This window comes from Anopheles stephensi, chromosome 2 (assembly GCF_013141755.1).
Source record: "Anopheles stephensi strain Indian chromosome 2, UCI_ANSTEP_V1.0, whole genome shotgun sequence".
NCBI lineage: Eukaryota > Metazoa > Arthropoda > Insecta > Diptera > Culicidae > Anopheles > Anopheles stephensi.
The window spans coordinates 5,118,041-5,133,128 of NC_050202.1; the positions used below are offsets into that span (position 1 = coordinate 5,118,041).

The 15,088-nt window shown below is 43.3% G+C and overlaps 1 protein-coding gene across 4 annotated transcripts in view; it reads left to right on the top strand.

Moving 5' to 3' along the window:
* Nucleotides 1–15,088, top strand: part of LOC118508187 — an 86,559-nt gene that overhangs the window by 52,255 nt on the left and 19,216 nt on the right. Inside the window, exon 1 of one of the 4 annotated variants that reach the window (XM_036047746.1) lies at nt 9,655–9,701. The exons of the other annotated variants lie outside the window; for them this stretch is intronic. The gene's annotated coding sequence lies outside the window, so the exon portion shown is untranslated. Of the gene's footprint in view, nt 1–9,654; nt 9,702–15,088 lie in introns of those variants that run through there. 4 annotated transcript variants of the gene reach the window in all.

Genomic DNA, 15,088 nt, shown 5'->3' on the forward strand with positions numbered 1-15,088 from the left:
TAGGTCAGTGTTTTAAATTTATTCTACAGCATCAGTGAGTAGTTTGAGTTTAGAGTTGAGTTCTAAGGCCTGAACTGCTGTGGAGGTTAAATAATATGTTTATAAACGATAAATTTTACGCTTACTGTTTATTCATTTATCTCTGGGCGGCCAGGTAGTAGATACGATAGTGATGCGGGTTTTCATCTGGCAAGATCGGAGTTCAAATCCCATCTGGGCCGTTCCCCCATAGTGAGGACTGACTATCTAACTATGTGGTATGAATAAGTCTAGTAGGCCAGATAAAGCAGGCATGAAGAAGAAGTCATTCATTGATACCATGACCATGTGATCCTTAGATATTCCGGACAATGTTACACCCCATGAAAAAGTTAATCCAAGAAGGTCGATAAGGTGTTAAACCTTCATTATTCAGTATATTGCCATGTATCGGCTAACACATGCTGTATAATCCACATCCCAAGAGTGTAAATTGTGATTCTGCACTTTTAACCTGTGCAAGTCTATCACTAGACCCTATCGCCTGAAGACCGATTTTGAGTAGAGTCCCAAACGTCTGCTCAAAATGTCCACATTGATTCATATCTAAACGAAAAGGAGCCATAAACTAGAAGAGAGATCCTTGCTTGAATATCGCAGACGGATACATGATTGAATGATTTATTGGAATATACATTATGCTACATATTCGTTATCCAGAATTATATACCGAGGCTAACTAGCGAGCAATTTAGAAGATGAAGGTACGATAAACGTCATCGCTTTGACGAATCCGATTTTCCCTCTGTTATAAATTCAGGAACTATAGCGCAAATTGATGGTTCCGATAATCTCCATGTAATAAAAGAAAAAACTTCCGCATAACTCCTTGCTACTCGAAAACGGATATAATTCCCCCTACTGGGCATGATGAAGCGGTGACTCACCCAGTGGCCGCTAACCGTTTAATGTACTTCCCAAACTCCCCTAATTAATCACAGCTTCCTCGGGCGCTAATAAAAGTCACATCTTTCCTTCCGAACGGCAAACGCTAAATGACGCCTATTTGAATAATCAATATTTTATAGCCTCGCATCACAAAGGGGCAAACCGTTCCTATCATTCATTGGCCTCGTCAATGTCATCGCATGTCGAATCAATTAATCGCACGGATGTTCCAACGTCAAGATGTTCCCATGGATATTACATCCTGGAAGAAGGAACATTGCGCTGCGATCCCAAACAGGAAACGAACCAAACAAAACACAAAGAACGAGTGTTGAAGTGCACTAAAATACGATTCGCACTATTTCCCTTCGAACTACGCCGCGGATGTTGGGAGTTCGGTCGGCATGTCCACCACCACGCTGTGTCCCCCACCAATTTGTGCCTGTCAGCATGATTGAGGATCATAACCGTTCACCATAAAATCCATCCATCAGTAATTTTGTGCAGCGCTTCACAATTTGCGCTCCACACCCCGAGTCAATCAGTCAATCAGCCGCACATCCTTTTCTGCTGAAAACCCTAAGAAGCAAACAAAGCACAAAGTGTTGTAAAGCCGTTGCCACCGTTGGAATTCACCCCAGGGAGGGGGGAGGTTTTGGTGTTTTTGTTACGGATTGAAAGCAAATAAAACCACCTCACTGCAAAACCGATGGCAGAACGTTTGCGATTCCGTGGGGTTTGTTGTTTTTCTTTTGTTTGTTTCCACCTTTTTTCCCCCTGCCATTTCCAATCGAAACTTCCGGATCGAGCGGCGACCGTAGTGACGATAAAACTGCAAACGTGTTCATGTCCATATTTCCTGCTCCTCATAACCGTCAGCTCAGGTTTGATGTCATCATATTTTTTCTCTCGCCTGTGCCCTCGTTTCATCGTTCCCGTCCAACCTGTGCAAAACGACCCGGCCGGTCACGTAGGACATTTAGTGCGTACGGGCTATTTGTTGCGAGATCCAGCCTTGTGCAGAAATTCTGACCTCATCACTCACCGAAACTATGGTCCAGGAACCTCCGATACGGTACGGGGAGTGTTGCTCTCTGTTCCGGAACGCGAAACACCTGTGAATCACTTTTGTCACATCGTCAATCCTGGCACGGGTGCGTTAAGTCCGGGTGAGGCCGGGGGCTCATAAGGATTCATAGCGATCCATTCATAGGTGCGTGCTCGAGTGTTTTATTGTCAGTCGGGTTTGAAGGATCCTGCCTTAACCAGGGCATCCAGTCCGGTTCTACACTGTCAAGGGAAATGTGTTTGGATGAGAGACACACGTCCACACTGATGTTCAAAAAAGTAACTCTAGCAATGAGTTTGCAATTGCCGTACAGTATGTCTACAATATTTAACGTTTTGCTTGATGCTAAATTATTGTACAGATTGACTTCACTTCTTTTTCAGTCTACATAGTTTCAACTTAATTTAATATCTGGGATTTCTTCAATTTTTACGTGAAAAGAGTTTTGTTGGAACCCAGACATGCCAATGGGACAAAATTTATCCGTCACTGTAATATTTGATACACAAGAAAAAAGCCACCACCATGATCTGACCACTGTCCTATCCGGTGCCTGGCCTAAGTTCAAACAAATAACCCATAAAAGCTCACCGGTTCGGACAAGTTCGCTCCACAAAACCCTCCCCCCCCCCGATCCAGTGCAGTACAACAAGAGTCGATTTTCATCACATTCACAACGAGTGACGGGTGAGTGTGTGAAGTGAAATATAAGTACTCGGTTGCTTTTTCGATTAGTGGACGGCAGAGCTCGGAACGATTCCGTCCGTCGTGCCTCGGTTTTTTTTTTTTTTTGCTTTTGTCCTGGTTGTCCTGTTGAGCCCGTCGAATGAAATTGCAACCGGCAAAAAGGGCACGCCGGCAATAATGGAACGCCGAATGGACCGGTTTCGGACATTCCCCCGGAGAAAGTGATAGACAAAGGGAAAAAAAAGAAGAAAAAAGAAAACCACTTCAACCTAACCAGCGGTCCGGTATGGAGAAACGATCGAGGGAAGGCTTTTGGATGGAGTTGGGAAGATTTTTGCAATGTTCACCACAATGGCTACCGGGATTGGGAGTGTGTGTGTATGTGTGTGTGTTTTTTATAGGTTCTGCTCGAGTTTGATACCGATGTAGACAAAACACAATGTCAATGTCACTTTCCCTAATAGAACATATGATGTGTTTGTTGATCTTCAAACGGATCGAGTGAAGTTGATCTCGAACTAGAATACGGTGGTGGTGGTGTGCTTTTGGTTAAAGTCCTCGGGGAAATTAAGAGTGATTGATGTGTTTTATTGGATGTGTATTGTTTGTTTTGGGTTGCCGAGTTCGAAAGTTTTAGCAACAGCCGTAGCTTATTTCTAGTATCTACTTGCTGAAAAAGAGACGTTCTCTTAGGTATCAAAAAAAGACGTTCTCTTCTCTTAGGTATCATCAATAGTTGTCCACAATTCGAGTAGCAATATTTTAAAGTATGGATTAGGTTTAGAAACACTAGTTGTTTTACTTTGATGCCTTTAAAGTTTCCCAGGAAGTTCATTTTCCTCAGTTAGAAAAATACGAACCTACGCACCAGATATCATTGATTCGACCAAGAATTGAACCGACCGACATCGACATTAATTGAATTTGACGACCGACATCGCTGCCACCATCCTGCTGGACTGCTCTGACGGCGCATCACTAAAATGTTACCATGTTCCAGTGCATTACCATACAGAAGAATCCGACAGGTAACAATTTCAAGCTAAAATGATCAGATTTCTGCCCCAGAAAACGATCTCGATGAATCAATTCTCCTAAAACACCATGCTTTTCAAACTTCGACTTTCATTCAGAACTTTCGTAGTTTCGTCAACACCGGCATTCCGCCGCGAGACCTGAAAATAGCACCACAATTCCACAATCATAAAGTACAATAGTAAGCGGCAATGAAAGCAAACCAGTTCCATCGCAACCGTCGCCGGACGCTCTAATATCAAGGGAAGCGATCATTTATAATTCATGCCGGTGGCTTGTACCGTCGGCTTGTTCGGCTAATGGGTCGCACTCGAAGCTTTCATGTCCACCAAGTGTGGTGCGTCCGAGACGACACACGGAAGCCCAAATTTGTTTGCAACCTGATGTGCCTCGGACCTCGGAGTTTTTTTTTTTTTTTGGTTTTCCCTAGAATCGACCGAACACTGTTTTCCCATTTCGGATTACGGAGCCAGTCTCAGCGTGCGTGTGATTTTGTAATAAGTTCTAGGAAATATTGTTTAATTTTAACAAGTGCCAACAAACACACAATGCTTGTCAAGCGGCTGCAAACACACATCTCATACAACAAAATGGGGTAAATCAGTTCCACGGTACAATTTTCCTTGAATTCTATTTTTGTCGAACGAATAATGAGACTCTCGTTACATGACGCACTGCATTATGGTGTTGATTGTTGAGTTTTGTTACAAAGCATGTAAAGCATTACATTAAAGTTTGTTCATAGGTAGGAAGGAGACAGAACACCGTTCGGTCACTCGGTTTTTTTTCCAACGCATTGGACAACTTTATCGCATTTTCCACATCACCGTACATGCATGCTTTCAACCCATCAGCAACCAACTACAGCAACAATCCGCAAATCCCATTGTGATTTTCAGCCAGTGGAAATATCGCGTTCCCCAAGCCACATACGAAAATGTTACACCCTTTTTCAAGTTGGGAAAAAAAACGGTGGAACACAGTGGAAAACGATACCAAAAAGAAGCGGGAAAAACAAAACTGCAAAAATGACCCGTGTATCGATTGCACGCAGCAAAAACGTTCGAGCAACAATAGGATTACACAGAAATCTTTCCCCACAAACGCAACGCAGCGCAGAGGAAAGGAAAGCAGAAGATTACAAAAATGCATTTGCTCTCAGTGGTTTGCATTGTTGCTGTGCTGGTTCGTTTTTGGGGAGGAGATTATTTGTTCTCCACCTGTAAGCGGGATATTGTGGTTTTTGTTACATCAGGCTCAGTAGTGGATCAAATGAGCCATATCAAACAATTCGCTAAACGGGACAATCGACGTGCAGTTGTGCATGATTTCTCGTCCGCATTCAACTCCACGTATCGAAAACTGCTACAACAACATTCAAATAAAGGAAAAGACACAATATTACCGAGTGGACAAATCTCGATCGATGTACCCCTTTTTGGTCGATGGGATTTTGAAAAAAAGACAAACATACAGCGCATAAAACTAAGCATCAATCATAATTACGATCCCGATAACGATTCAATCAATCGGTCGATAAAGCAACGTTCGATTTTTATTGTTCCCTCCCGCATCTCGCACATAAAAACAGCGCTCATTACTAAAAATCCAATCAACCCTCGCATTTCATTGGCAAATAAAACCCTTTCGCTGGGTTATATTGACTTCATCCAGTCCGGACCATCCGCTGGACGGCAATTCTTGCAAGTGGGATACTGCTAAACCATTCATTAAACCAGATTTCAATCTGGATCCGATCGTTCTCTTGGCTCTCATCTTCATCTTTGAACGCAGACAGCAACAAAAGGGAAAAAAAGTTCCGATCCCACACACACACACACACGCAATGTCCACTTTTATCGCGCCATCACTGCAGTCCAGCAATCGCAAACGGCGAAAGCTCCAAAGTTCAACTGATGTGACGCCATTTACCATGGCGACAGATGAACGAGTCCCTTTGCTCTTTGCGGGTTCAATCAGTCGGCAGCTGGCTGCTGCTGCTGCTGCTTCAATCAGCAGTTTCCATTTGAGCCAGTCGACCGGACATTTGCTTCGGTCGTGATTTTACGTCCACACATTTGTCATGCAGGACGACGGCACAGTGGCATCGGCTGAGAAGCGAAGCAAAACTTCTTCCTGCGTACAGCTTTACGCAGCGAATAGAACGCTGCGTCATCGGGTTCGGATTTAATCCTTCCGCTCGTTCCCGCGGACGACATGGTTCGTTTGATTACTGCTGTTTCTGGGCCCGGGTAGTAAAATCCCAAATCACAAGCATTGGAAATTTATTATCCTTTTTTTCTCTCGTCCAAGAGGACCAGAAACAATAAACAGTTGTCTTGGTGTATCACGAAAGCAATGAGGATCCTTTTCAAGAATTGTGAGTCCGGCGAAGGAGTTTCTCCCCGCGAGTGGGAGTGGACCGAGAGATTGCTGCTTTGTGTTGTTTTGTCCACCCGGGGTCTGCTTTGTCCATTAAGGGCTTGCTTCCGTCAGTGGTGTAGTAAACGAATTAAAACAGCTCCCCACTAACCGGCACTCGGTTACAATATCAAACCCTTGCTCGGACGACTCCATGAGCTAGCCATCACTGCCCGTGGAATGAAATTATTCCTATCAGCACATCTCCCTGTTTTGGTGGTTCATGGAGGGCGAATTGTTGGTTTCCGGCTAGCCATTGCCGACTCCTCCCAGGAACGGGGAAGCTGATCTAATTTTCCGAACAATAAGCATAAGCTCCCCATAATCATAACTCATAGATATATCGGTGACAAAACTCCCCACCCGATATTCGCACACGGCCCTTTTCCCGTAGGGGAGAGATCGTAAATGCATTTGGAGGAAATTTCATTCGGGGTTCTCTTCGTTTTATTTCCCTCTGTCGCACATTTCGACAGCACCCCCTCTTAATGATTACGGGGGTTTTCCCCAACAGCAAGAAAAAAAGGCCCGTATTTCGTGATACGGACACCACCCTTCGATTTTAAGGGCGATCTGCTTTAGCAGCTTTTACAGCAAAGCCTTCTTATCTTTATCACCAACGCGGAGAGAGAGAGAGAGACAGCGAGAGAAAGAGGGCTCATTTTATCATTTATTCTTCTGCGTCCTTGTCGATAAATTCCACTTCTAGCCGACCGAAGGGTGGCATGAAATGGGAATTGTCCTTTCCGCTTCGAGATAGCAGCAAACGGCTCTTCTACCCCCTGATGGATGCAGGCATGGGGCGACAGTCTCATTTGCCACCATTTGTTGAAGGCATTACCCTTGCAGTGGAGTTGGCGTTGGAGTGTTTCTCTTACCCAAAGCCCCCGACAACTGGTGACCGGTGTGATAAAAGCAAAATTCCATTAATTAAGAAATAATAAAAATACTCATTACTATAATGAAAATATGTGATTACCGAGGTGCATTATGGTGGTGCGATAGTCTTTTCGTGGCTTAATGTGAATTGACAACGAGAATAAGAACGTGGGAAGACTACATTTCAACCGATGCATAAGATGCTACTTACGAAAAAGACAAGTAAGTGGAAAATGAAGATTTTATTCGCGAGAAAACGCTCCATGCTGAGATGATCTTCAGTTTCGAGCAGTGTGCAATTTTATAGTGAAATAATTATTTATGACGCTCGTCTATAAACGGTTCGATGATTTTTATGAACTAGAGGCTTGAGACAAATATTTGCCATTTTAATGTCATTAAAGTGGACCCCCCGGGGGTAAAACCTCAAATTAACGACCAGAAATTGATGAGTTGCACTCAAAATTTATTTACTTTCCCCAAAGGAAACGACACAATTTCAAGAAAGCAAACCTCAAATCGTTTGACCTTTGACTAGGCACGCGGAACCCTCCAACAGTCGTGCTAGGAAGACGTCTCCTGCAGTCCATTATAATTATAGCAGCGATGACATCATTAGCCACGAGTTATCGATCAGGGCTAAAAGCAACTAATTTTTGGTTCTTCCTACAATAAGACACTCAAATGCATACTCAAGATCCTTGTCAGAGCTTTGTGTACAGTAATGGAGTTGCATACTTCTACTGCATCAATCAGTAATACTCTTACGAGAGCTTCGTTTCTCATCAAAACATTCTTCTCCTCGTGATGATTATGGCTTCCATTTAAAATCGCTACTTGCCCGAAATTACTTAATTTGATATCCAACATCCTCCAAGTCTCATAATTACAGGTTAACACCAAACACTTATGCTCACGGTTCATAAACCGCTCACTACCAGCTTGTACGTGTGCTCGCTCAGATCCAGTTCCTGTTTACGTTGTTATTAAGTCCATCCTTCCCTGGGCATAACCAAGGTGAACACACACACACACACAGCCATCACAAAATCCAATGTGACAAAGGACATCATTATCCCGACAAAAAGGAGTGAAGCGATGTGCCTTGCCTTTGCCCCGATGGACTCGCTCGGAAGGATTCTTTCTTCGCCAGAAGCTTCTACCACCGTTTCCGTTTGGTTGCGTTTGGTGGATCATCATCGTGCTGCAGTGTGACGGGGTGTCGGAAAATGGCAGGATTTTCGAACCACTGCAGTGCGATACAGTTGCCTTGGTGGCCAAGTAAAAAGGGGGTGCAATACCCACGACCCATTTCTCATCCCCCTTACAAGGGAAGCCAACGTTTCGTGGAACCGAGAAAACGGTGCAATGCTCCACCGCTTGTCCAACCGGAGCTTCTAACCACAATTGTTGATGAGTTCTCGGTCGCTGTGAAACGCCGGTGCAGCGAGACGGTGGACATAATCACCGACACCGAGAGATCCTTTCGTCCGTTAGTGTGTGCGTTCGCCTTTTTTTCTTCTTCCACCCGATTTACGAAAATGACAGCCGCCACGCTATCATACCATGTTGGCCACCCTTTCTTTCTGTAGGTTTGAAGTTGTTCCTTTTTGTTGCTACGTGGAATGATTCTCTCTGGTTCGGAGCTGCTTTCGGTGTGCTTGCTTTGTAGTGGAGAATAGAGCCTTAATCATCCCACTGTAACAAAGAGCTGCTAATCTACCGCCGCTCCAAGTGGCGACCATTGCGTGGCATTTTTTTCTTCTTCTTTTTGCTTCGTTTTCTTTTTAAAACACACACACACAAAAATGGCTTCTCCGGATGAAGCGATACACAATCGGGACCGGGTGGGATGATGGTGAAATGAATGAAACCGAAACATGTGAACAGCGGCAGATAGAAAGCTTTCAGCATCAATGATGGTCAACGATCAAGGATAGAAGCTTTGTTCAAATAAGCTGTTCATATAATGCACATCGAAGTCAATGCGAAGCGACGACTCAGATTGGCGGATGGGAGCAGAATGTATTTGGAAGTGGCATTTAGTTTGATTTTACTCTTTGGCAGAATAAGGGTTTTCCGAAGAATTCTCTAGTCGAAAATAGCTTTCATTAGCTTTGAACCTCTTTCATGCATCTTCATTGTGTTTTAAACTATTTTACACAATTTCAAGTTCTAAAAACATTTTAGTTTTTTTAAGTCAAATTTTGGATCTATAGCGAACTTTGGGATCTTTTAAGGACTTTCGATACTATTTGATACGATACTCGTCGATACTTCAGATATTGGGTTTTCGATCACATCTCGAATACTAGACATCGGAAAGGACCCAACCAGTCCATTCTGAATTTGTTTGCTTCAATCAAGTAGCATCAAGTTCAGATAAAGTTATAATAACACGGCTTTATGATAAAGACTTCTAAAAAGCTATTTAAAATAAAAATTCATACACATCAAACAAACAGTATGAAATGACAGTCTTGTCAGGATGAACCCTGGCACAATGTTCATTACCTGTCAAATGGATGAATTAATCACTGTTTCACCTAAAAATGCCTTGATAATCTGAATTTAAAAACATCTATTCATTTATTGTCTTTTCTCTTTATCTTTCCAGGTTGGTATTCACATTTGAGTTAGATACTTTAAAGCTGCTTTCAATTACTAAGAATCGAGACTAAAAGTGAGTAACTATACAATTCGAAAAAAATATTGTTTTTTTACTGCCTCATTGAAAATTCAACCACGCTCGTTCTTATCTGACCCTTTGCCTTCGTCTGGGACACCCAAACACGCAAAAACAATGTCCTTCGTTAGGAAGCAAATTAGAATTGAGTGTAATCTACCGCATTTTGACATGTCATTACCAACCCAACTACAAACACAACAGAGCAGAACATTTCAACTTCACTTTTACCCCCCTTTTTGCCACTGAATTCGCACAGCGAACTTTAAATTAAATCACTCCCGACTCCGACAAAGCGCTTGTAAAGCGAGCGGAAACGAACCCTACTGGCCACAACCAGTTTCCTGTAATTTCCTAGAGCGCCTGCACAAGTCTGCCGGTCCTGCAGTCCCGAGACTGCTGCTGAAAATTCATCAGAGACAATTGCTTCTGCTTCGACTACCGCCGTTTAGGTGGTTCAGGGTTATTGCTAACCCTAAGGGCACGCTCTCTCCCCGACCCGGCTATCCGGAGCAGTTCCACTACTTGGTACTGAAAATCGATCAATGCAACTCGACAAAACCTCAGGAAACGCACGGCGGCGTACAGCCAAATGACAGTGGCTTGGAACAATCGCTACGGGAAATCAATAAAAACAATCAAACGCAGACCAGCGTGTGTGTGTGTGTGTGTGCGTTTGTCAAATGAAGGAAATCGAACTAGAACAAGGAAGCGAGCGTGGGGACAAAAACTGGCGGCTAAAAATAGGACCATCGCCACCACCGACGGTCACGCACTCGTCGGGCACGCACTGAAGTATTGGTTGAAAAGTCAACAAAATGTATGTGCGACCGAACACATTACTCCACACCCCGGAAGAGGGCGACTTATGCTAACTAAAGGGCGTCCCGGTTTTACTGTGGGGTGTCCTGTGACTGTGTGTCCCACACGCACACGGTATTGTACTTCCCTCCCCGTGTGTACATGCGTGTACATGGGACGAGAGCACCCATCACAATCACCTACCACCGGTTTGGCGTACTGCCGGGGGTTCGTCCTGTGCGGGGAAAGACACACAGAGACAGACAAAAAATAGACAAACTCACCCAAACAAACAGTTCGATGCTGGTACGAGACGCAACCAGAATTCCTTCGGGCGTCGAGAGCACACGAGGGATATTATTGAAGAACCGTGGGGTGTTTTTCCCTGCGCTTTTCCACACACTGTGATGGTAGGGAATAGGGACAAATGTTTCCCATTTTGGGCGCTTGTGTTTATGCTAGTGACAGTTTGCAATCATCCGAGAAAATCAGTCGCATGTGTGATTACGGTCTGTCGTCTGTTGTCTTGATCGTTGCAAGCCACCACCAACAAGCAACCATATCACATCCCATCGTCACACTTTTCCTGCCTGTACACACTAAACTTCCTAGAACCATGAGTCTAAGACTTTATTCGAGAATCTACCCTGCCGTTGTTGCCTGTATGGGATAGTTTTTGTGCTGCTTTGTCTCATCAGTGACTCGTCATCTTTGCACGGGAACGCAATGGGGTTCGGAAGACGGCTAAGTTTTGTTTCGTATGTATGCACAGCATACTGATGCACTGGTTGAGTGCTTTACTAATCGCTAAGATTATACTTAAACCCAGCTTGAACCAATTGCTACGTAAGGAGCTAGCTAGCAGAAAGTCTTGGGATTACATTGCTATCACTTGCCCAGCTCATTTAGCTTGGAAATTAATTTCAACTATGTGTAAAACAAAACAGCTACTGAATGTTTCTGAAAACCTGCTGAAAATATTTTATAACACCAATCGAACACTGTGATCCCCAAAAACTGATTCGCTATACAAACCCCTCTCTGTAATAATATTCATTCTGCTTCATCATCGTGGATGAATCATCGGGGAAACCCTTCAGAATGCAAGTTCAACTTAGTGAATTATATAACAGAAAAATGAACACAAATGAACTCTTCTGAAAACAACCACAAACATTCCGGGAATGCTCGAATCCAAGCAGAACACCGATTGATTAAAAACGAACTTAAAATTAAAATAGACAACGAAAACCCTTTTTTCCCAAAACTTTACAGAAAACAATGCTCATTTATCATCATCTAAATCATTTGGATCGCATCTTCTATTGTCTTTAAAATGTGTGTTGCCTGCCATCAATAATTCTGGTCCCAACTCACGTCCGCGTAAAAACTCATTACAAGCCGCTCATTGTTGCTTTGGAAGAGCCGGGTTTTTTTTGTGTGTGTGCTTTGAACACAATCAACTTTAAAGCAACCATCCATCAGCAACGAAGAAACCATCTTATAGCTTTTATTTTTTGTACTCCATTTTATAGAAACCCTTTTTTTCTTTGCTCTTCGCTGGGCTTCATCATTAGGCAAGACATCATTCATGTTGAAATTTAATTAGGATGTCTGCAAGTTTTTCTCCTGCACGCGAACCATCCCAAAAACTGGTTGAATTGGGTTTGGAGTTTGAGTGAAGCAGCCAGATAAAAAAAAAACAAAGACAAAATCTTTAAAAAAGGGGTTGAAAACCCAGAAAGCAGACAAAAAGAAAACGGGAAAAATCATCAAACACAAACGACAGATTCGTCTCGCCGCTCCATTTCGACAAGTGGAGCTGGTGCTGTACATACGAGTGAATGCAACCTTCTCCCGCCCGACTGGAAAACAACGAAATGAAAGTATGGAAAAACGCACGTACCCTTCGTTGGAGAATCCTTGTAGAATCCTTTTTTTGCTGCTCGAGTGTGTCGGTGTGTGAGTCATGGAAACACCACGTCCCAAATCCAACAGCACAATGTCGTACGAACACTGGAAGTAAACAGAGCAAGAAGAAATAGAAGAAGAGGATGAACACACACACAGAAAAAACTGCACGAAAGATAAATAAACAAACAATCTCGTTGATGACGATAAGGATCGGCGGGAGACCCTCGGAGACAACCGACGACTAGAAGCGATGAAAATGATAATGGAGAGCTAGGCAAACATAAACTTCTCTTCCCATTTTGGCACAATTCTTTCCCCAACTCACACACACAGTCGAAAAAAGAATGGAAAACGCACCAAGCACTAACAAAAAAAAAACAAAAGCTGTGCTAGCTCAATCCTCTGTGTTCGACAATCGTCAACGTCGTCGTCGATGTCGTCGGCAAGCTGTAGTTTTTCTTCCGCGTGAATGTTGATGCAGAAAGGGGGAGGGTGGCGGAAAAACGGTGGCGAATGGCAAATTCCTCAACATTCATCCCGAAAAGAAAGCACCCCTTGCTTAACTCCCACCAACCGCCATTGCCCGCACAAAACAAAATGGACACTTTATTCCATTGCCCGTCCGCCGTTTAGAATTCTGCCGCCCCACAGTGGAGAAAAGCATCAGGCAAATGGAATAATAAAAAAGCTTTTCTTCTCACTCAATTGCCAACCGATTCGGCTGCTGATGTTGTCGGTTTCCGGCAACATTAGCTTCGAGGGCACTTTTTGTCTCTCTCTCCCTCTCTCGTTCTGTTTGTCTTGAAGTACTTTAGAATGAGAGACCAAAAAAAAATCACCAGGAAAAAAGGGTTTCCCGTCACTGTCGGTAAGTTGATGGGATTTGATTGAGACAATAACAAGCAGTATCAACGATACGCGCCTCACTGCTGCTGGTTGATGATTGTCATTGAGTTATGGCGGTTTTTTGTTTTGCTTCAATCCTTCTTCCACACTCCAACGTCTATCAGTTGGAGGTTGGGCTGGTTTAATAATTAGAGCTAGAAATAGAACCAGTTACGGAGACGCGATTGCACGTTCCAAATGGCCTGCTGCCGTGCAATCCAACTTAATAGGGCGTAGATAATCTCTCCATTGAAGCCCAATCCACAAGGTTGATAATGTGGCGCGTTCGTTTGCCGTTGCTAGGTAACGTCATCCACCAGGCGCCTCCATAATCCGCTTCCCTACATGATGAGCTTTTCATTTGCGATTGCAGTTTGGCTGATTTCGTTTGAATGAGGATTTGTTATCCTTTTGCGGTGTGACATTGCCGTGTGAATGAACGTGAAGAGGAAGAACAAAAAATGGCAAAAGAAATTACCGACAATCGTCGCAAGGACGAAGCATTTTTTGCTTCCAGCTTGCTCGTATCGCTCGTAATCTCGAAGTCATTCAAGCCTAGCACAAACGACCACAGGCTGGGCTCATAAATGTAACCATTCTTCAGTTGATTAAAGCACGTGCTTCAATTACCACTAATGGATATTGTCTGCTACGGATTTGAGCGTGGTATTAAGGAAGGAAGTGTAGCAATGAAGACACCAAACCCTTGGCATAACAGGCCACAGGAGGGTAAAAACAGTGAGGGGGGAAAAAAAATTCCCGAATGCTTTTCACAACTTGTGTGTGTGTGAGTGCTCGAAATGTATCACACTTGTCAAACGACGGACAACGTGGGAGACATTAAACGAAGGCCCATTGTTTTACAGCTTTTACTAGCAGCGATTTCGTACACAGTCCCGTCCCGTCAACCACATTTGCACATTTTCGATGGGTACGAAAATATGCTTTCACTGCTCTCCTTCGTCTGAGTACGGTGCGATTTCCACGAAAAACAACATTTTGCCCACACAATGTCATGTGTCCGGTGTGCGAGCTTGTAAAATGGGTACACCTGAAGACACAAACAAGCTGTACGGCAATGGTGTGTGACATGTAAAGTGAAACTCGCTCGGACGTACGGGTAAATGGTGAAAATGACCAACAGGCGCATTTACCGTGCCTGTTTTTTCTCTTTTGCGTATTTTGTTTGTAAAAAGACAGGAGGAACATCATAAAATGGCAAAAAATATCGTTGCAAGTAAGCAACAAACCAAACTTTATCCGTCCAGACGAGCTTTTCATGTGACTCCTATAAAAGTGTTTTCAGTAGCAGATTCTACTCCTTTTTTCTGCAGCGAATGACAGAGAAATCTGATTTAACTTTCCGTTCAGAATGCCCTACAGATATTACTTTGCCATATGCTGTGTTTGTTTGTCTGCTATATTTTATCATGCGCCGTGTTAAAAGCGTTGGAGAATTCAAAACACCAAAGCACATCCATAATACAAACATTCAAGAGTCAAAGGTAGAATGTTTCAAGAATTGTGCCTTGTCTAAGTCAAACTAATAATTTCTTAATTATTTGTCAGGACACTTAATTAAATCATTTGTAGCAGAAAGCACCAAAACCAAAATCAGTAAGGATATTAGAACTTCTATTGTAGAAAGGACCTGAGGATCAATGAAGCAGAGAGGGTTTAGGAATAAACAGTAACCCTTGAAAAAATTATTGTGATCACGCAGACGTGGTGAAAGTCGTCCAGAATTTCACCAATTCTGGGTCGAAGGGACACCCAAACATCAA